At 39.0% G+C, this 22,368-nt stretch overlaps 1 long non-coding RNA gene across 1 annotated transcript in view; it reads right to left on the bottom strand.

Annotated features, from left to right (window-relative positions):
* Window positions 1-17,806, bottom strand: part of LOC139621330 (uncharacterized) — a 45,129-nt gene extending 27,323 nt beyond the window's left edge. Inside the window, exon 1 of the long non-coding RNA XR_011690979.1 lies at window positions 15,945-17,806. This is a non-coding gene — a long non-coding RNA (uncharacterized lncRNA). The remainder of the gene's footprint in view (window positions 1-15,944) is intronic.
* Between the last annotated feature and the right edge of the window lie 4,562 nt (window positions 17,807-22,368).

Raw genomic sequence — 22,368 nt, 5'->3', positions numbered from 1 at the left:
GATTGAAATCTGAAATAATGTCCATATTGCTTTTGACACCAAATCCTTTGCCAATTGTCTTGTTGGTCAACTCTCCTCACATGATAAGACTCCACCACTCTGATGCTGCACAGAGCAGACACATCTTAAGTATTGATAACCACTATTTTACAAATTAGAGTTTTTTTATTTGCCTGAACACCATCTAACAGTTGTATCACAGACAAATGCGGCAACCCTGTAATGCAAGTTATGTTCTTTATTATAAGGGCCTCATTATAGAAAAATGCAATAACTCTGTTATGCTAATGGAGTGGTTGCATTTTCTATTCCGTATCTAAAAACAAATATACTCAAAATTCAAATAATGATGTTCTAGAAATTACAGGTGATGAAAACTATTAACCGTATTGCTTGAACAACAGGACTGAATATAGCACTGCACATGCATGGTGATTTCTTGATAATTCCCTCTGTTCCATTATTCTCTGATTAGTTGCTAGGAAATGCTTAAAGACCATTGAAATGTCTTAACATCTTATTATTCAGGGAATATTGACACAATTCCAATCTCAAATGCCATACATACTGAAAACATGTTTATCCTTTATTTCTTACCATTCCTATGGCAAAGGAATTCAATAATCATGGAGATACTGTGGCAAAAAAATGTAATCCAACAAAGGATGTTCTTCTGCCAAAGGTAAAATATCTCTCAAATCCGTGTCTATTTTGTATGAGGGAAAATGCCTTTTATGTTCCTACTACATTTTAACCTTTTGAAAATGAAAATATGCTACCACGCACTGTTTTAATCATAATATCTCATGAACATTAGTAATGGACCTCAAATACTGACACAAAATTAAGAAAAAAATTGTATTCACAGTTAAATAATGATTCCCCCCTCAATTTCACTCTGATTAGGAAAAAAATTGCGCTTTTTTCCAAATTTAGGGCCCTAAAAAAATTAAATAGCATGCAGTACAAACTTTTAATGGTTGGCATACAGAAAACATGTTTGTCTTCCCTCCTATAAAGTTTGGATACTAATAAAAAGATATGAATGCTCAAACATGGCTTCCCAGATAACTGGGTGCTTCTTTTATTTTCATATTTTACAGGCCTTGCTTGGGAGCCATTCATGACAAGGTTTAAACAACATCTGAGACGCTACTGCAACAACCTTATCTGATTTGACGCAGATACAGTAGTAGTTATGAGTAAGTCTCTTCCAGAAACAATTTAGAGAGTCTGTTCTCGACCATGTGATGTGCAGAGCTGTCTGTCCACTGACAGTGAAAGACAGAGGGTCATATTTCATGGTTCAGATGTTTTTGCACCACAAAGGAGGAGAGATCATTTGGCTGTAAACACTCAAAAGAAAAGGACAGAGGAGAATAGTTTCAATAACGTCTTCCTCTCAGATTTCTCCTTCGGATATGCACTTTAACAATGTTTTTGTTGTTGACATCCAGTCTTTCTGATTTTTCTGATGCTTTTCTCTCAGACTCATAGCCTACTTTCCTGCTTGTGTTTTTGTCTTCACCTTGTCTTTATCTCTCTCTTTCACATGCACGGTCACTTCCTCTTACAGCTGCTGCCACTAAGATAACTGGACCCTTTCTCATTCTAAAATTGTCCTTTACATCCCAGTGTTTAGGTTTACCACTGTTTCGACAGAAAGCATTTTTGCATTGCTATGTTTATTCTGTGACAAATTAGGTGCTGGAACATTAGTCAATCAATCAAATAATCAATCAACAAAAAATTTGGATTATTGAATAATAGTTTGTCATATTTAAGAAAATAAAATGTCAATCGTTCTTGCTCAGATTGTTAATTAAATGTCTTAAAATTTTTGTTTGGACAAAAGAAGTGATTGGACGATGTCTTCTTGGCCTCTGGGACCTTGGTATTCTCACTATTTTCTGTTATTTTGTAGACTAAATTAATCTATTAATAAAAATAAATAAATAAATGAATAAATAAATAAATAAATAAAATGATTGACAAATAAATGATTAATAAAAATAAACTGGAGTTGAACTGCACCTTAAGCAAGCATCAGGAGAAGAGAAATCAACTGTAAGGACCTGAACTTTGTATTTTAAGGACACTGGGTGTTTCCTGCAGTCAGTTTTCTTGGCACCAGCATCACACAGCCAGAGAAGAAGTACTTCATTCCTCCATTTCTTTTCACAAGCTATGCAACACAAGCTAGCACGGCACTGATCAGACAGAATCTGAGGCAGCCTTCTGTGGAATAAAGACGAATTTTCAAAATGTGTACTAATAAATTCTCAATATGCCTCAGCTGCTGGGTCAAATCAAAGTGGACTAGTCAGCCAAGTCCAACACAGAAAACATGGAGTAAGGCCATTCCACTCCCATCAGCTCACTGTGCTGTGTATTACTGTGCCATGAGCTGCAGGGTTTGTGTGTCAGTTTGTGTTAGTGTGTGCACATGTAAACTGTGAACATGTCTGTGGGTTTCAGTGCTGCTGAAGTGTGTGTGTTGTATTTCTCTAATGTCATAGAATATATGTTGGTGTGTGTGTGTGTGTGTGTGTGTGTATATTTAGTTTGTGTATCACTTCCATTACGTGTGTTTTAAGAATGTTGTCTGGTGAGTCCTGTATGTGTGCATATTAATACACACACACACACACACACACACACACACACACACACACACACACACACACACACAGACAAAGAGATGGTTTGTCTACACACTTATCAGGTGGCATATTCTCCCGCTCTGCCCTGACCTACATCTCTTCACTCTCTTTGGCTTTATGGTCATGACACGCTCAAGATAAGGTAAATCAAAAGTGAAAATCCAGAGTCCAGAGTTTACTGACTTTACCACAACTGGATGCCTGAATCAACCACTCAGAGATAAATGCATCGCATGACTGAAGACAAAAATCAGAGGGAGTCTGATTTACTGGTTTACTTGAAGTGGACAAAAAGACAGGAAAGGAACATTTGTAGCATGAACTCACATGTCAAATTGTACTGTTTGATTTGGTCTGTTTGCATTTGGCCACTTCCTGCTACACTTTTGCTCTCAGCTCAACTGGTTGGAAATTAGAAAAGAAAATGACAACAATCCACAAAGTCACACATCCACCAACTTGGACGTGGTCAAGTTTTCAAAGGTCTTTCTTGCTCTAAAGTATGCCTCTGAGGCTGTGCTCACTCCCTGTCTGTGACAGCTTCACTAGACCGGTGATCACCTGCAAAGGCGGTGGGATTTATACACCACCTGAAAGAAGGTGCTGTCTGAAAGCCTCAGGTCATGGGTGCCTAGCCCTACATTTTCAAGCCAACTGTCACGTTGACTACAGTACCTTTCTAGGATCTTTACAGAAGTTGTTGTATGAAAGTGCTTTGACCTAATTTATACAGTATATTAGTGCATACATTTGGTCATAATGTTGTAGAACATTTTTAAAGTAAAATGAATTAAACCAAAGCACAGAATAATTGAGGGCTTCTTTTGTTTGCAGCTACATTAATTAGATTCATATTAATTTCCCTTGATTGAAAATGTTCTTAAAGAAGAAAAGTGTGATTCATTCATAATTCAATACATGAAATCAATCAACACATTAATTATATAAAATTGCTATCTAGTATATTCTACACCTTATTTTCTACATGGCTATAATGTAGCTTAGCAAGCTTGTGTAAACCTTGATCAGGATGTTACTGTAGACTGACTGACACACTACAGTAACAACAAGTAGAGGAGGATAAAATGTATCACTGCATCATAAGTTGGATGACACTGGTAATAACATTTAATAACAATAACAACTTTTCCAAAAGTCCCAGTTAATTGTACAACCCGTATATCTGGTATCAGTTCAAAGAGTGGTTGCAATTGTTCTCACACACACACACACACACACACACACACACATACTTCCATCTTTGTGAGGACACTCATTGACATAATGCATTCCCTTACCCTAACCTTAACCTAAACCTAATTGTAACCATATCTCTAAAACCAAGTCTTAACCGGGGTCTCAAAAAGTGAGGACCAGCCAAAAAGTGAGGACCGGCCAAAATGTCCTCACTTTCCTAAAATGTCCTCACTCTGTTAGTAAAATAGTTTTTTTGGTCCTTACTATGTAGCAAGTACAAGTACACACACACACACACACACACACACACACACACACACACACACACACACACACACACACACACACACACACACACACACACACACACACACACACACACACACACACACGGGAGAGCAGCATATTCTTACAGGAGAGAACAGGTGGGTGTTATTGTCTGAATCATTAACCCATACCCCACAGTATCCTCCTGGCACACATTATATTGGCATTTGCACCCTCAGTTTGTTTCATGCGCAATAAACATCTTCAAGAATTTGCTCACTTAGAAGAACATCCTCTCCACCCATGGATGTGCAGACATAATATCCACTCACCCTCTGAAACACAGAAACAGATACTCATTCAGCACCTCACAAGCCATTATACCACCATCTGGCAACACTGCTTATTTTGTACTGTTTCAACAATTCAGTTCCTGGAGGTCAATGTTAAAAAGTTAATACTGAAAGAGACAGTGAGTAGGAGTTTGTTTTAGATTAATAAGCTCAATTATTGTTTCTGCCTGCTTTACTTTTACAGAGCAAAAACAGTATCTTTCTTAGAGGCCCTCCTGTTAATTGGCTTCGCTAGCCCTTTACTGCTTCTACAAGGGCTGATAGACTGATGGGATTTTAGAAGAGAGGAGAGATAATGATTTGTGCCAATATTAATCATAAATTTAGCCATTGCCTATGTTAAAAAGATCCTAAATGATCAGACTGATTCAGTGTTTCCTCTAGCATCTTATTCCTGTCACGGAGGATTGAAACAACAACAACACTACAATTATCCACTGAGACAGAATCAAATTATGTGTTTACCAAAAACTCACTGAGGACCACCTAATTGCACCGTTCATTGTTTATACTTCACTTCCATAGAATCACTGTCTGTTCTATCTGCATCTATTTAAGGGAACAATGTGATTTTGGCTGCAACACTGGTCACGTGAACACACCTTTACATTCACAACAGGGGTAACAATAAGGTGAAATATTTTACCATCATGATTGACTATTGCTGTAAGGTCAGTTATTCCTTAAGTGCTTTTGTTGTAATCTCAAATGTATCAGCAGCAAAGATTAATAAATGTTTTTTAAAAATCTGCAGAAGCTCTGTATTCATCTCTGGAGCTGCATGCCACAACATGCAGCACAGAGACATACTGTATGTGAGATTGTGCAATGTCCAAAAAAAAAAAAAAAAAAAAAAAAAAATTCTGTGCATTTTACTGTTGCAACTAAATTCGATATGAACTAACTACTAGCTGAAGGATATTTTGTGTAACTGCATGTTAGTTTCTTATTCTCTGTAAAAAAAAAAAAAAACTTTTGAAACTGTTAAGTATTATGTGTGTATGATTTTTTAAAAATGGGTTTCATCTCAGCAGTGTAGCTCATCAAAAGAAAATAAAAAGCTGATCTATCACCACTGGCCTTTGAAGCAGCATGGTGTAACCTGAAGTGCAGAGGGGTGTCTGCCTGATTTAACATTCAAAAGAAATGCTTGTTGCATTTCAGTGCTGACGTCTCAACTTGAATCCATAGACTCCAGGTCAGGAAACATAAAATTTACAGCACTGTAGGAGGAATTACTTCCATTTGACAAGTTTTTTACTAGGTCACTTAAAGCTGTGATACATTAAGCTTTTCTGAATGAGTAAGGCCTGGAGTCAGAGCTTGGAGCTTCAGCCAGCAGCTTTGTCCACCCGGGGAGGGGTGAGTCTCTCTGTGTTACAGGGCCTGCAGGCCTCTCTCCCCTCATTTGTGGTTCACGAAGACCAGGAAGTGGAAATGGGAAAGGGGGAGGATAGGACAGAAGAGGAGCGGGAGTACAGCACTTGGCAAATGTGAAAGATGTAAAAGAAGAATAGGTTTCTGCTGTTTTAAATGTTTTTTTCAGTTTGATGAAACTCCCTTTCCTCTCCGTCTTATTTTTACATCTTGACACCTATACCCTTCTCATAATCTCCCTGAAAACCATCCTCCTCTCTTTGTGCACCTTTTAATTTCCCTTACTCTCTGAGACAGAAGCAGCTTCACATTTTGTATGTGTCTCTCTCTCCCACTCTCTCCCCCCTCAGGTGCAGATGTAGCTCATTTATTTAATTACTGTCATTTCCGCTTGGTTACTGCTCACAGAGCTCATGCAAACACATCGTAACATATACGCACACAACGAGACTAAATACTTATCTTAAAATACATGTGCCATCTACATATACTCTGTAATCTCATTTAAAGCTCACATTTTCCCAGAAACAAAGTCCACATTTAAAGCATAACCAGCTATAATGATGACGCAAATGATGCAAGGTCCTAATGGGAGGGAGCAGACAGACACATATATTGTCCTAAGTATGTGATGGTCTATATTGTGTTGACAACCAATGAAATCTGGTCTTTATTTACCATTTTCCATCTTGGGGAGGAAGGGAGCAGCGAGGGTAGAAGAAGAAAATAGAAATGATTGCAGAAGTGGGGAAAACAGGCGAGGCTGAGGTTGGATGAAGGTTGATTTTTGGAAGCTGCAGATGATGAAATTAAAAGTGAAGAAAAAAATCTGCAAACACTTCTATTAGAATAAAAGAGTGGTGGAGAGGGAGAGGAGTAAGACATGTCAAGTAGTGAAATGGTGTCTATACAGTATTTCACTCTCAAAATTTCTTCAGCTGAACATTATAGATGAAATCTGATTACAGAAATAGTTACTTCTGTGTTTCTTATTTGCTGTACTACCCACAAAAACGGTCACACTCTGAAGAGTAGTTCAGCTTTCTAAAAAGGGAATAATTAAAATATACCAGTTTTTTTTAGCCGTTAAAAATCATTGGTCTAATATTTCTAAGATGAATACTGATGTGGGAATAATTTAGGTAAACACTCCTTGTAGAGTATTTGAGAGAAAATAACATCCTAAATTGTACAAACAATCTCCCTCGTTAACTAGACAGATTTTTGGATAAAAACTATAAAGACACACTGAACGTGGAGTTCTTCACAGGGAATATGCAAGGTGTTTTCAATTGCAAATACACAGTGCGAGGGAGGATCGGCATTGTTGAGGAATGAAAATGGGGAGAGAAGGAGGCAAAGCTGCAGCAAACAAGGTAGGGCAGGAAATGAGACTGGCCAGAAAAGATGGGAGAGGAGCAGGAATGAGACGTGACGAAAAAGTCATGCTCAATCAGGCCAAGGCGTGTACAGTTTACACAGAGACTGAGGGGTGCAAATCTGCCTCTGGAGTAGCTTTTTCTGCAATCTACCACTAATTTCCTCATCAACCACCTCCCCCATTGCTCTCCAGTGTAGAAATAAATCTTAAATCTCAGTCTTAAAAGTCAAACACACTTTTATTCCCCTCTGGCTACATGCAACTCCGCTAATAGTTAAAACTGAGCTCAGACAACAGGACTTTTAAAATCTTGATCGACTTTGATCGGGTTGCATCATTCACCTAAGTAGAAACTCTGTAGATATTCATCTCTATAATCTCAAACATGAACACACTGCAAGATTTGAAAATAATGGTACGTCACAAACTACAGATTATAATTAAGATTATCATGCCAGAGCGAGTAATCAAACCATCTCACATGACCTCATCTCACATGATATAATGGGTAAGGAGGTGTAAACCAAATGGAGACTGTGCTGCAACACCTCGCTGTAACATTAGTACATCAGTTAGGAACTATTTGCAGTGACATAAAGCAAAAGTACAAGTCTGCATGAGAAAACAGTTCTCACTCACACTTCTCTCACACTCTCTGCTTTCTATTTGTCATCCTGTCCCCTCTCTTGTTATCCATCTCTTTGTCTCCCTGCTCACCTCTTTGTTTTTTTTAATGCAAGGCTCTGCTTAAAGACACACTGCTCCTGCAGGTGTTACTTCACAAAAAATCACAACAAGCACCTTGAGATGTAGTAGTGTCATCCTGAAAAACATGCCTGTTGTGTATAAAGTGTGTTAAATGATTTAAAGGGCTGATCCATGTACAGTAAATGCATTGTCATATCATGGTAATTTATCAAATATTAAGGAAGAAGAGAAGATAGATGGAGACACTTGACATTAAACAACAAGGTAACATCTGTTTCCAAGACTACATATGCCTGTACATTTTTTCCATCCTGGGGTCAATAGAGTCAATGCAAAAGAAAGGTCTAAGGAATAGAACAGAAATACATCTCAGCAAAAACAGATTTTCAGTTGCCTTATCTTTAAACTTGGAAAACTTGCATTAATTTCAGAGGAAAAAGAGCATAAATTACATGTGAATATGCACCAGAATAGCATCTGATCAGCCACATTAGCAAATGTAAATATGATGCATTTGCACACAAATTTGCGCACATGAATGGAAATGCATCTAAGACAGCTTTCCATTACTGTGGCCCCAAAACATTGTCAGTGTTGTTTTCTCCTGACATCTGCTCAGTGTAGCTGAGAATGATGCAATTGCGTTGAGCAGGGAAGACAGAATTTATAATCATTCATCTGCTCTGTAAAAGAAACTTCATATGAAATCCACAGACTCTGGACTCCAAGGGTGCATTGATGCTGTTTGTTATTGAGCTCTTTTGCTGTTCTTGCACTGCTTTTTCTCTGAGGGTAAAGCAGACAAAGACTGATATTCATCCTACAGAGGATTTCTAAACCTTCAAAAATCATCAGCAGTTTGAGTCAGGCTGAATCAAACACTCTCTTAGCTATCATTACCATCAGCCAACTGAATATATAATCAAATCAGTTAATACAGCTGACATAGGTGTTGGGCTAGCATCTGTGCAGGAATCAACACCTTGATAAAGAATAAGATGGTATCTACTTTTTGAGTTTTTTGTCATTGCTGACCAGCATCTAGAAATATGAGACTGTCATCAAGTCATCAAAAGAAAAAAAAAGTTTTATTGTTAGGTGACCTCTAATCACTGTATAAGGACCAGATGACAGGAAGAAGTCATGTGATGTAGTATAAGGAGGAACAAAGTCTGCATTGGGAGGAGGTTGGGGTGTGTGGATAGATGGGACCACTGTTCATTATCCCTTTGAAACTGATACTGAAACAACCATGACCCAAACCATAACTACAATATCTATGTTGTTTTTGTGCCCAAACCTAACCAAACTATAACCATTCAACCAGCTTAACCATGTGTTCATTACTGTAACTACAGTGAAGAGGGTCTAGTTCGCCTGCTGCCATTGGGGCACTATTTCAGGAGACGCTCCTATGGGTCGTATCAGAGGATAGGGACAAATGTTGACTTGTTTTTTGATAGCGTAGTAGAAAGAAGATAGTTGATTAATTTATTGATAATGTTATGATTACAATAGGAAAATGAGTTACAGCCTTCGCTGTGGCTAGAGTAGGTGTCTGGCATGAAAACCAATCAAAGCAATTCTCGGGTTCACTTTCAGTCACTTATCCAACATTCATGAATCCAATTGGATTATCAACTGGTCTCACAATTCCTTTACTGAGAAATTATATCTGCAAATTTGCATTTAGCCAATTAGTACACACATGAGATTAGCACAAACCTGCACTACTCACTTAGCAATGTATTAGATTCTGTACAATAATGCCTGCAATCAGCTGTAATATGTATTGTTTTTCCATCAGTCTCATTATTGTTTACTGATATTGCTCACCATCTTGGTTCTAATACGACTTGACAGTTGCATGAATTAAACAGAGAGCAAACCTAATCTGTTTCAATCAAACTGGGATCTTAGAAGATTGAGAAAATGAAAACATGCATGCAAAGAGCACCAGAGCTTTAAAAATCATCACAATCATTACACATAGCTGACTCATTTTCAGCTGCGTTTGAATACGCTGTACGCTGTCGCAGTTAAATGTCACCAGGAAGTCAGCAGCTGCATCTGATCGATCGCAATACAAGACGTAAGCCTGAGTAATTTTGAGGTAGTGCCTGCCGTCAAATACATTTTGTAGCTGAATTTAAAGATCATACTTGTTTTGTGCCATGATGCTTTTTAAAAGAAAAAAAAAAAAAGGTGCTTCTGTGAACACTGATGTAGTCTGTGTGAATTACAAAGTGTCAAAGGTGGTAATTGCTGATATTTTAAATGCTCCTCCAAAGCCATAATAGTCAGTTATTGATTCCCCACCATCATTTTCTTATTCAGTTATCACAAGGGTTCAAGAACAGCGCCATATCTTTACAGCATCAAGTACTTTCTTAGAATAAATGTCAGCCTAGGAGGGAGAGTGTAACAGACTTCTCTCAGGTTTTTCGAGCTGGAAGCACCTGCAGAAGAAAGTGAAGAAAACTGCTTGTGAAACCTAAACACACATAGTTAGCTAATAAAAAGGACACATGGATGTATAATCAGTTTTTACTCTGTCTCTTTTTATAAAATCCTAAGCAAAAAAACAGCTGGGTTAAACTAGAACTAATTAACTAATTTTACCTTAATATTAAATTGTTTGTAGGCACCGCTTCCAAGTAACGGTCACTATTTCATTTGACATCAATATTAAATTTGAAATGGAAAGTATTAGCAGCTAATGTTATCATTATATGTTTGTTGGAGGCCAAACCAAGCAGCTAATGTTATTGAAAAGGTCTAATTTTATTAGGAAATCTATGTTTAATGGCCAAACTAAGCAGCTAATGTAACATGGAGTTTATCTTATCTTCTCATTAGATATTTTATCAACAAATTAACGGCTTTTTTTCATCTAAACATTAGATTCGTGTTTGCCAGAGATAGCAGCTAATGGTATTACTTTTTTTCTTTTCCCTTGACATTAGATTGTTGGAGGCCAGACTAAGCAGCAAGTTGTTGAAAATGTCTCATTTTATGCTGAAATCTATGTTTAATGGCAAAACTAAGCAGCTAATCTTTGGTCTTTGCTGATCTTGATCACCTAATTAACAGCTAATGTTAATAACATTTTTTTTTTTGGCTGACACATTAGATTTATCCAGACATTATAATTAATGACCAATTTAGCAGATAAGGTTACTGACATTTTTTCACATTGCATTCATTTTAGAATAATTATGCTGTCACTGTTATTTTTACCATATTCCTAAATTTATACTAGACACTGCTGGCAGGAAAAGTAACTTCTCAGTTTCATTAAATTGTCAAGTACATTTGTTATTATTGTAGTAGTTGTTGTTATTTTTAGTCCACATCACTAGTAACATAACTGTCACTGTTTCATTTCATATCAATATGAAATTTGTAATAGGCCATAATTAGCAGCTAATGTTTACTTTTTTACCTTTCACCTATTTTCATTAGTTTGTGAGGTCAAACATGACAGCTAATGTTTTTGTACAGTTTTCATTTTAAAAGGAAATATAATGTTTAAAGGCCAAATTTAGTAGCTATTGCAACTTTTTTTCCAATATCATCTTAATATTATGTTGATCACCAAATTAATACCTAACATTAATAAAATTATTGAATTTCATCACATTTTCATTTGGCAGACGCTTTTATTCAAAGCGACTTAGAAATGAGGGACATCACTAACGCTTCAGTGCAGTAGGAGACCTTTGTGTAGGCCTATGTACTCACTAATAGATCTATTAAGTACGTGTTAGGAGATGAGGTAAAGACGTGCACTAAAAGTGCTAGTTAGGCATGTTAGGGGAGAGGAGGTGCTCTCAAAGGAGATGAGTCTTCCAGTGATTCTTGAAGATAGAGGGACACTCCTGCTCTGATAGGATTCGGTCGCTTCTTCCACCATCAGGGAATCACAGACCAGAACTGTGGGAGGGATGGCAATGCTAGAAATCATTCCTTGGAGGATCGCAGTCAAGAAGGAGTGTAAGCCTGTATGATTGAGCTAAAGTAAATGGGTGCAGACCCAAAAGTCACAAGGTAGGCATAAGGCCCTTTTGATTTGGGTGGCCATGGGTAGCCAGTGTAGGTCGATGGTTAGCAGAGCATCATGTGCCCTTTTGGATGATTGAAGACTATCTCAACATTACATTTGTGGTGGGAAATGTGAGCAGTAAATGTAATTGAAAATATTACATTTAACTACATACTATAATTAATGGTCAATGTAGCAGCTAAGGTTACTGACACTTTATCAAGTTTTTCACTTTACAGTCATTATGTCACCTTTTGTCCTCCCTTACTCAAACCTTTTTAGTAGATAATGCTGACAGCTAATGAAAAGCTTTTCATTTCATAACAATGACATTTGTGGTGCCCAGAATTAGCAGCTAATGTTACTGTCACTTAATATTAACCTATCATAAAATCCTGCCCACCATGTGTCAAACCTCTGAATACAAGATGGTTCCAGATAGTTCAACAATGGCCGAGTGGGAAAATGAATGAATAAGAATCTGGGTCAAAAGAACCCAACCATCAGGTCAGCTGCAAATGAACTTATGACCCAGCATAAGCAACCCGACAGTGTGCTCATCGTGCCCCAAACAGGCCTGAATTATGAACCAGCATTATCAACTCAACAATGTGTTTACAGAAACAACCCAGCATTTTTTTTTGAGTGTACGCTGTCAAAAAAGGGCCAATTTTTGTTTATTCACATTTACAGTTAAGGCTTTCACCTGTCTGACCAGTCACAGGTGGCAAATCAGCATTTCTTGAGATAAACAGAGCCTCATGACTAGTGGAAAAGAAATCAAAATCAGTGAATAATATTTTTCTACTGTTATGTTTGTTATAATGTTTTGAGGCAGTATTGCAAATATTCTTCCCATCCACTGACCTCCCATGGTGATTTAACCCCTGGTGGTCTATTATGCCAGCGGGAAGGCTGCCTAAGTCTGGCACTTGACTCACAACAACACTTGCACAAAACAACTTATTCATGCTTCTCTGGTTTGGTCAAGGGTTCTGTGTTATTTATATACATGTATTCCATATTATAGATATATTCTGTGCCATAGTCACTGAGTTAACAGGGGCATATAAATTACAACAGATCCCGACAAGAAGTCATCAGACGGCTGTAAATCACTGATTTTGTTCAAACGTTGGTGACCTTTTTGCAGTACAAATCGATGCACTGTAGCTACAAATTACAGAAATGCTTATCAGTGCTGACCTCATTTCAGCCCCCGTTCTCTCATCTCACATCTGTGCCTGATCCGTGTCTGAGTTTCCACTGCGTGGCATTACCTTAGCACCATGTTTTCCCCTCTTAGAAAGGCCATATTCAAAGTAAGCTCTGGCTCTATCCTTCAGAAAATGAAAAGTCTGTTTGAAAGGTGGAAAGGACATCCTCTTCTTCTGGGGGAAATCAGCTTCCATAAAAGTGATGACTGTTTCAGAGCTGTTTTGTGTGCTTACTGTCAGTCCCAACACTGGGAATTTTCTTTAAAAACCTGAATAAACCAATATATAACTGGATATTAGTCAACTCCACAAACACTGCAGAGACAAAGGTTTCAATCTGCCCAATGTCCAATTAGGCATTCATTCTGAATAAAATCTATACATTGCAGCACCTCATGCTGCCCATCCTAAACATGGATTATTTGTCAAACAGCAAAGGAAATAAAGCGTTTTCTGTGCCATATCTTTACAATGTTGGATAGATGCTATTCAAACTGTCTCTATAAATGAAAAAGAAAAATCAGAAATCTTATATAAATAAATAGATAAATAAATAATAAATGAACAGAACAGGTTTGACCTCAGATCAGTGGGCACCTACTGAAAATACTCAACAGAAGATGCAACATACAAGTGGAGTGTATTTGTAGGAATATGTAACAGTTTTATTTATATAACTACATAAATGTATGCATGTGCTGGGCCTGCTTCTAAATCAGCTCAGTATCAAGTAGTTGGTTATGGTCTTTGCAGTTGCTAAAATATTGATAAACTGTAAATGGACAAGCAGAACCATTCCATCCATCTGTGATCGGGCAAATGTACTTTTGAAAAAAGCTCAATAAGTACAAGTAATTTACAGTGGTAGACTGGCAAACAGGGACATCTCTTTTTTTTGCAGCCATGTCTGATTGACTTGAATGAATGACTTTTTCCCAAGAAAAACATAACTTTTGTCTGTCTCTCTAACATAACAATATGCAGTTACACCCCCCAGCCTATCAAATGACCAGAAATCTGCCAAAATTCCCAATATACAAATGAGGCAGCATTCGCTCCATTTGCCAGCTTGTTTATGTCACCTAGTCCTCATAGCTCTCCATCTCCTTTCCTGTCTTGATGTCTCTGATGGCCTTTTGCCACTTCATTGACTGCTGCCTGCTTACCTTTGCTCTTTGGCTGTATTTGCTGGATCTGTCTCCTGTTTTGTTGCTGACTAACCCTGATTATCAACAAAGTAAAGACTATTTTACTTTTAACTGCCTTGTATGCTGAGTCTGTTTCTGAGTCCCGTGGTTCTATAGGGGTTGCATACAAACAGAAATGCACACAGGCATCTTGACAGCCAGTGGCTCCTTTCCTACTCCTGACTATGGCAGATCCCTACCCTAGAAATAGGATTTTAACTCTGTACCTGGATGACAAACGGCAAAAAAATAAATAAATCAGAAAATACTCTGTATACATATGCTGCGATATTAATTTAGCTTGTTGAAGATACAACATAAAGCAAATACAACACCACTTGACCATAATTACCAAACACATATACAGCCTCCATGCAGAGGAGACTATGCTAAGTCACTGATTAATGACAACCAATTAACAACAAAACTGTCTTGCAGAACAAAATTCAAGTGAACATACCAAGCTGCTGAGTTCAGCATTACGATTATAAACAACTGACTTGTTTTTTCTGACCATGTCACTTCCTGCAAGAGTAAACCAAGCACAGCACAACAAATATTGGAGACTGATAATAATAAACCCCTCCCCCAAATAAAAACTTAAACTAGATCCTGCAGAATTATGCTCAACTCTTACAGGTGGAAGGTGGATCTTTGCATAAGCATGGCAGAGCAAAAGAGTGAGAAGAGTGCTGATGACCTAAACATATTCCCCTACAGGCTGCGCCGGACATATGTTATTACAGTACATCATAAATGCATGCCCCGAGAACAAGTTGCCTGCCTTTACTAGGTCACAAGTTTTACTCTATTTCAGACAGCCAACCGGGATGGAGTGCACACTCTGACCTCCCCAGCACAGCAAAGACTGAGTGACAGTGGTACCCACCCCTGTAATTGACCTGATAAGTAGCAACAGGAAAAGACACATCAGCTATGCCACAAATAATTTTCACATATACATAGTCAAAGTAATGAATAAATATGTTGTAGCAGAAATTTTCCTTAGAAAACACACATGCGCATCAGCACAGGGATCTGATCTTGGTTAAACAAGTAAGTACCAGTGCAAACGATACAACAGAAGCAGATGTAAACAGATGTTACACAAAGTACAGTAATGCAAGCTGCCACATAATGACACTGCTTTAAACTGGGATTGTATCTAATGTTTACCTAAATATGGGGTTGTGGAGAAAATGTTTACCTATGCTGTAAGAGAAAAGCCCCCATCAAGCTAATACTACAGGGAAAGGGCTCTGCCAAACATGTTGACAACGTGAAAACCAGTATACCAGTGAATATTACTGTCAAAGATGAAATTAAGCCTAAACAAACCCCAAGAACACACAGGGACAATCAGAGCACAAATAGCCCATGACGCCTAATTTCTACATATTTCAACACTTCATACATGAAGAGCATGAAAAGCATTATCATGCACATTTCAAACGGCAGACAGGCAATACATAATTAATAGCAGAGTAGACATTACACAAACATTACACACTGCACAAACAAATTTAGCACGACAGCAGGCAGTTCTTACCTTGCTGGAGTTCCCAAGTCTGGTCCAAAAGTGATACACAAACAAACACACACACACACACACAACTTGAGCAGAACTGAAACCGTGAAAAAAAAAAAAAAAAAAAAAAACACAATTATTTCTTCCAAAAAGTCAAAGACACGTTGAAGTGACCTTATTATTGTCATATGACCGGCAGCATGGCAGCAGGTGGAGCAGTGACTCATTAAAGCAACGTTTCCAGGTGCGCACAGTGCGGCCACTACCGCGCCCCATTTGAAAAGGTGCGTTTGATATATGTCCCACAGGAGATAGTTCTGTCACCGCCAGCCTGAGGTAGCTCATAGGTTTCTCTATTTTCGACTAAACTTCCAAAGCACTCTCACTGGCTTGGTGCTAGTTCATAGCCTCGCTTTGCCACCACTGTAGGCCTGTTTGGTTGTTGTCCGTGATCCACAATATATCCTGTTTTGAAATAACCCAAGCTGCAAAGGTATTTGTTAATGTAATGTTTGTGAACTTAGATTTTAAAAGGAAGTAGGAAAAAACATGTAAATACTCTGAATTTTAAAAGTTCCTTGGTTGAGCTTACTTAGCTTAAACTGCAGTACAACACGTTCACATTAAATATGAAAATGCCTTTCATTTGGTTATGATGAGGCCAACATACATATCAAGCCAGGATAAATTTAGTCGTCAAGTGAAAGTTTATCAGACGTCTAGACTGTATTGTTTCAACAGCATCAAAATGAGTACGTTTAATTTTTGAACTAGCCCACATATATTTCTTAACCCTGACTCTGGGTCAGAGCTATGAAATGAAAATAATGCGACATGACACATGTTTGCAAAAGTAGACAGCCAATCTTTCACTTTCACGCAAGCTTTCACCATATACTGCCCGGTGACTGCTTCAGTGAGATCATTTTCATCTCTGCTGTGATGCCGCAAGACTTGACTGAACTGATGAGCTCGTCTTTGAGGTAAAATAAGACCATTTCAGGTATGGTATGTTGTACTGTAAACACACCTTTGAGAGGCAGTATTGAACAAGATAATGTAGACTTACACATTTGGTGGCGAATGAATTGAGTCGCTGTCCATCTCAGGAGAGCTTTGTGGCAGTATGGAAGTTTTAATGTAGTTTGGAAATAAGCTTTACAAATAGAAAAATATCCCCGACAAATATATCTTTGTAATTAAAGCTTAAAATATCTGTCAACCCATTTAAACAACTTTTAAGGTTTGTTTAATGAACTTCCAACTCTCAGTTTTACTCATTTTAAAAGTTACTTTGATTAAAACCTGTGTTCATTTGGATAAATCGCTAATAGATGTTTGACCTGCATCTCATAGTAATAATAATAAGCATTAATGGTATGGAATTACTGAATGAGTGGCAGAACACCAAAACAGGTAGAAATACGATGTTAACAAATGACGTCTTAAAGAAATGATTTGAGGCAGTAGCTTCAAATCGCTGTCTAACTCTGTTTCAGTCTGTTAGTTTGTCTGAGCTCATCTGTGTCTGTCTGAGAGTCCACCTGTCTGACTGGCTGTCTGGCTGTCTGTCTGTCTGGCTGTGTGTACAGGAAAACATCCACCCTCCCTTTCTGTTGTTCTGGTTTGCTCTGTTCTTTCATATTCTACCTGGGCACAGTAATGACGTTCACACGGTAACAGTGGGAATTTAACCACAAAAATGTCTCTGCTTTCATCTGTGCGTCTCCATTTTCCGTGTGTGTGTGTGTGTGTGTGTGTGTGCGTGGTGGAAGGACTGTCTGGAAACATCAAACCAGACGGCCATGTTAGCAAGGTAAGTGTGCACATACACTCGAGCACACGCTCCTCAACGAGAATGCAGACATCAGCAGATACATGCATGGACGCAAATAGAGCAGAAATATAATGAGACAAGCTTGCAAAGTTTTGAGAGAGCGAAAGAGAGACAGCAAGAGTGAGGGAGGGAAAAGAGGTGAAGGCAGACAGCCTGCATGCTACACACTTCTGCTGAAAAGCTCAAAAGAGAGGGAGGGGGAGAGATACACATGGAGGGGAGGTGTGTGCGATGGAGACAGGATGACACACAGAGAAAAAAAAGAGTGATAGAGGTCCAGTGGGGAGCTGAGGACCACATATTCACACGGTTTAAAAGAGTCAGCCCACGCAAACAAGAGAGCAAGCAGAGAAGGGGAGAAGAGGAATCGAGATGAAAGGATGAAAGAGACAAAAGATGCCAGAGAGTGGGAGGGGTGAGGAAGAAGACCACATGTTCGCACCGTGTCCGTGCAGTATTCGGAAATGAGAGGAAGGGGAGGGGAGGGGGTGAAGGAACCGGGATGGGGTGGGGGGGGGGTGGCGGTGGGGGGGTGGGGGGGGGGGTGAGATAACACCAACAGCTAAGACAAAAGAACATATGGAAAGAGAAGACAAGGTGAAAGAAGAGAAAGGGAAGAGGGAGATGGAAGGGAGGCGAGAAAGACACCATACCAATGGCGGGAGTGAAAAGGGGGGAGAGACAGAAGGAGAAGCAGGGAGGGATGGAGAGTGGAGCGCGGAGCTGCTGCAAGCAAGACAGACTGCATACTCATAACACATTAAGGCTATTATTAGACAGAGGGGAGAGGTAGAGCAGGGGTGGGGGTGGAGGGAATGCAGGAGGAATGTAGAGAGGAGGAGGGAGAATTTAGGGTGGGGGGGGTAGTACCACTGCAAAGCTTGAAGATGAGTGCAAATGCATGAATGCCTTTGATTCAATGGAGAGACACAGGATAGGAAGCCTTGGTAAAAGGAGAGACAAAGAGGGAAAGAAACAGTCGGAGGAAAACAGTGAGGAAAGCAACATGGACGAAGTGGGAAGAAGAGATTTCAAAAAGCCTCTCGTACACAAACCAAAGGAGCAAAATATAGCAACAGACAGACGGGATAAAAAGGAGCCAGAGATCAGTGTGTTATTTTGGGGCGAGCCTGAGCATGTCCAGTTATGTCCCTTCAGATTTGTTATGTATTCCTCACTTTTTTCACTTCCTCCTTTCTCAGTCCTTCCCTCCTTCCTTCCACTTCATCCTTCGCTCCACTGACTTTCAGCCCCACTCAGCAAGAGATTCCACAGCAGGCTGCTGCCGCCACTGTGTTTGTGTGCGCGAAGCTAAAAGTACAATTCTCCATCCAACCCCTTTTTTCCCCTCCGTTTCCCTCGCCCGTCTCTCCCCTCTTTCCAGAATTGACTGCTGTTCTGTGACTCCATACTAATTTCACAGCTACCTTGTGAGACGCTTTGAATGCTTTTTATGCTGAGGAGGATGTGAAAAAGTTCTGGGGAAGAAAAACGTTGCCAAAAACAAAACTGAATGAGTCTGAAAAGCACTTTGAAAGTATTTGCAAAATGGTATTAAATTTGTTTCAGCTTTTTTCTCCACCAAAGTTGGACATTTGGTTCGTTCCCCAAACTTTAAGTGCTCTGCTGAACGTTTCCCACTGAGAGATTTAATGCAATTAATTTCCATTTTCATTAAAAGCCCTTTACACATTCATACATACATTCAGATCCCCCCTTTTCGAAGTCTATGAATTACATTAACCACAGTAAGTGAGCTTTTGACACACAAGCATATTCACACACACTTTTCTCCCCTCCTCACTGAGTGCTGTTATGGATCCAGGCCTGTAAAACGGGGCTACATTTTACTAATTACTGCTTTATTCAAATAAACTTTTCCAAACGTTTTCTAATCCATTTTGTCTTTTGGGTGTTTCTGAGAAATCAAGAGCTGTAGCCTTGATGTGGAGCTCGGGTGGTTTTCTTGTTTTTGTCTGAGGTTTGATTTAAACAAAGGGTTTTGTTTAAAGCTGTGGAGCCACTGCACCATCAAGTGGTCAGAGGGAGTCCAGGCTGGTAAAAACAAAAGATTATAATGCAAGGTTTTATTTTTAAGTATAGCCCTCCTCAGTCACTCATAAATACTCAGAGTGACTCTAGGTAATTTAACATTTTACAGGAGGGGACAGTTTGCTGCAAAGAACCAACAAATTAAGTCAGTAGAACTATCTTTGGAAATTCCTGGCACTAGCAGTCTGTGTTTGTCTACATCCAGTCCCCTCCAGGAGCCTTTACCTCCACCTGTTTCCAGCAGCGAATGGGTTTTCCACTGTTTCTCCCCCACTGTCCCCCCCTCCCCCAGTCCAGGAGAAGAAGCTGGGCAAACAGCCGCAGGTGCAGCCAGGAGCTCAGCGAGGCACAGACAACAAAGCCAGATGCGTGGAGGAACATCAAGCATCAGGAAGACTGTCAACACCGGCCGCTGATGGCGCTGAAAGGAGGGGACACAGACGCCTGCAAACAGACACCGATATCAGCTTTAAGAAGCGAGGACGCGAGGCTATTTGTGATGCTGCCATGTTGAATGACAGGAAGACACTTCTAACGCTGTTGTAACCAATCAGGATCCCACTGTGGAGTTGTATGAATGACTTCATATTTAATTTAGCGTTTGACTCAGGTTACTGATTAAACACTCTAAGGGCAGACTCATTATAGGCTTCTGATCCAGCTGTGGCCTGAAAACACATCAATCCAATTAAGTTAGCAAGAAAATTTAAAGAACACATATTTTATTACCAGAATATGATTAAAGGCTTCACAGTTGACTCCCTCCAGATATATAATAGTCCTCTGCTTCTCTGCTTCAAATCATAATCAGTCTTATATTTGATATTTGTCTGATCCACAACCCCCCCGCACCCAAAAATAATAATAGAATATCAATAAACTACTTACAAATGATGAAACTCTGTATCTATGAATGTGCAAATGTGTTTAATTTCAAATTTGCTAAATGCTTCAGTGAAATGTCCATTTTCAGGATGTTTCATGTAGGACCACAAACTTCCAACTTAGTCCTCCTCATACTTACACGTCTTAAACTCAGATTTACCACAGAAAAACTTTCCTCCTTGCAGATACGTTATTCTGCACATTGAAGTGAAGTAACAATACGTAAAACACATTTTTCACTGGAGGGGGACTTTTAATTTTACATCACATACCGAACATCCAGGCCAGGAAACGAGCAGTATTATGCTCTGATGCTCTGCTGTCCTCTGGTGTTCAACCTCCCAGCATGCACTGTGAGATCGGATGCAAATGCTACTTGTTTTCCTGCAGCAGTGCTCTGCAGCAGCGGCACATGTAACATGAGGTTTGGCTCACAGAGGATGCCGAGAAAGAAGCACTTCATGTCCGATGTGTCTTGATCCAGGGCTCAACTCCTGTCATACTCCTCGCATACGTTGATATAAGCTTTTGTTGGGGGTACTTTGTTGTCAATGCAAATCAGAGGACATATATATACAGTACTAGAGATAAACAGATACTTTAAATGCAGTAGAAGGGTGCTTTGAACTTGGCTCCCTCCCAAGTTACTGTGCTCAGTAGTGTGGTTCTGTGAAGATGATAAATGGGACAAACAAATAAAGACAAGACGCAATCCACTTCAAATCAATTCAACAAACACACATTTACAGGAAAACACCCATCCAGAGAACATAACTGCAGACAAGCCACATAAACATGAACAATTCATATTAGAGCCTGTAATACTCCGTAGCCTGTGAATGGCACAGACATTTTAATAACTTTTATGAATATTGTATGTGCAATATACCAACCTGAGATTGATGAGACACCCAGAATTACCAACACAAGGACACACTGATTACACACTACTGGGCCAGGATCATCAATAACCCAAATATACCAACCTTTCAAATGATCTATTATGTAGCAGATGAATTTAATAGACCAAGAAAGGTTAAAGTCCTTAATAATCGTGATTAATCCTTAAAATTTGTGAGCTTTTCCGACTTTAACAAAAACCCACACTTCAAGCTGCTTAATGCAATATTGGCCCTCAACTAATTTCCTGGTGCCTAACAAGACATTGTTAATAAATTCACTATTGTTTTTCTTAAAGAGGCACTCTATGAATGAATGAATGAATAATGACCTTTGGTTTCTACGATGAAGAAACTAAGACAGTGTTAGTGCTTAATCTAAATGTTATAAATTCAATGTAGACATACAAATTACTTCAATAATATTTTAAAGAAGTCTGCCTTGTACAGTAAATGCCACGTCCTTCATCACTTTGTAACGCCGGCTTTCCATTTATAATTCCTTGTCTCCAAATCCAGGCCAAGGTGACATCACTGGGGTCGTTTTTTTTTTTCAATCTGTGGAGAGGTCCCTCTGGAGCCGCTGTCTACGCTGTGTCTTCTAAAAACACTAGCAAACATAAAGTGTTGTAACAAAGCTGGAGAGGGCAGATTTATCTGAAAAGAATATTTATCACAAGGATTACCACAGAATATGGTTGTACCCAAAAATATCTTTAAAAATTTTAAAGGTATTATTGAGTTAAAAATCCCACAAGACCAAACCCTGGTA

Source organism: Trachinotus anak, unplaced genomic scaffold (assembly GCF_046630095.1).
Source record: "Trachinotus anak isolate AG129_WGS33_773 ecotype Australia unplaced genomic scaffold, CSIRO_AGI_Tana_v1 ptg000005l, whole genome shotgun sequence".
Taxonomy (NCBI): Eukaryota; Metazoa; Chordata; class Actinopteri; order Carangiformes; family Carangidae; genus Trachinotus; species Trachinotus anak.
This window is presented reverse-complemented; position numbering and strand designations above follow the sequence as displayed.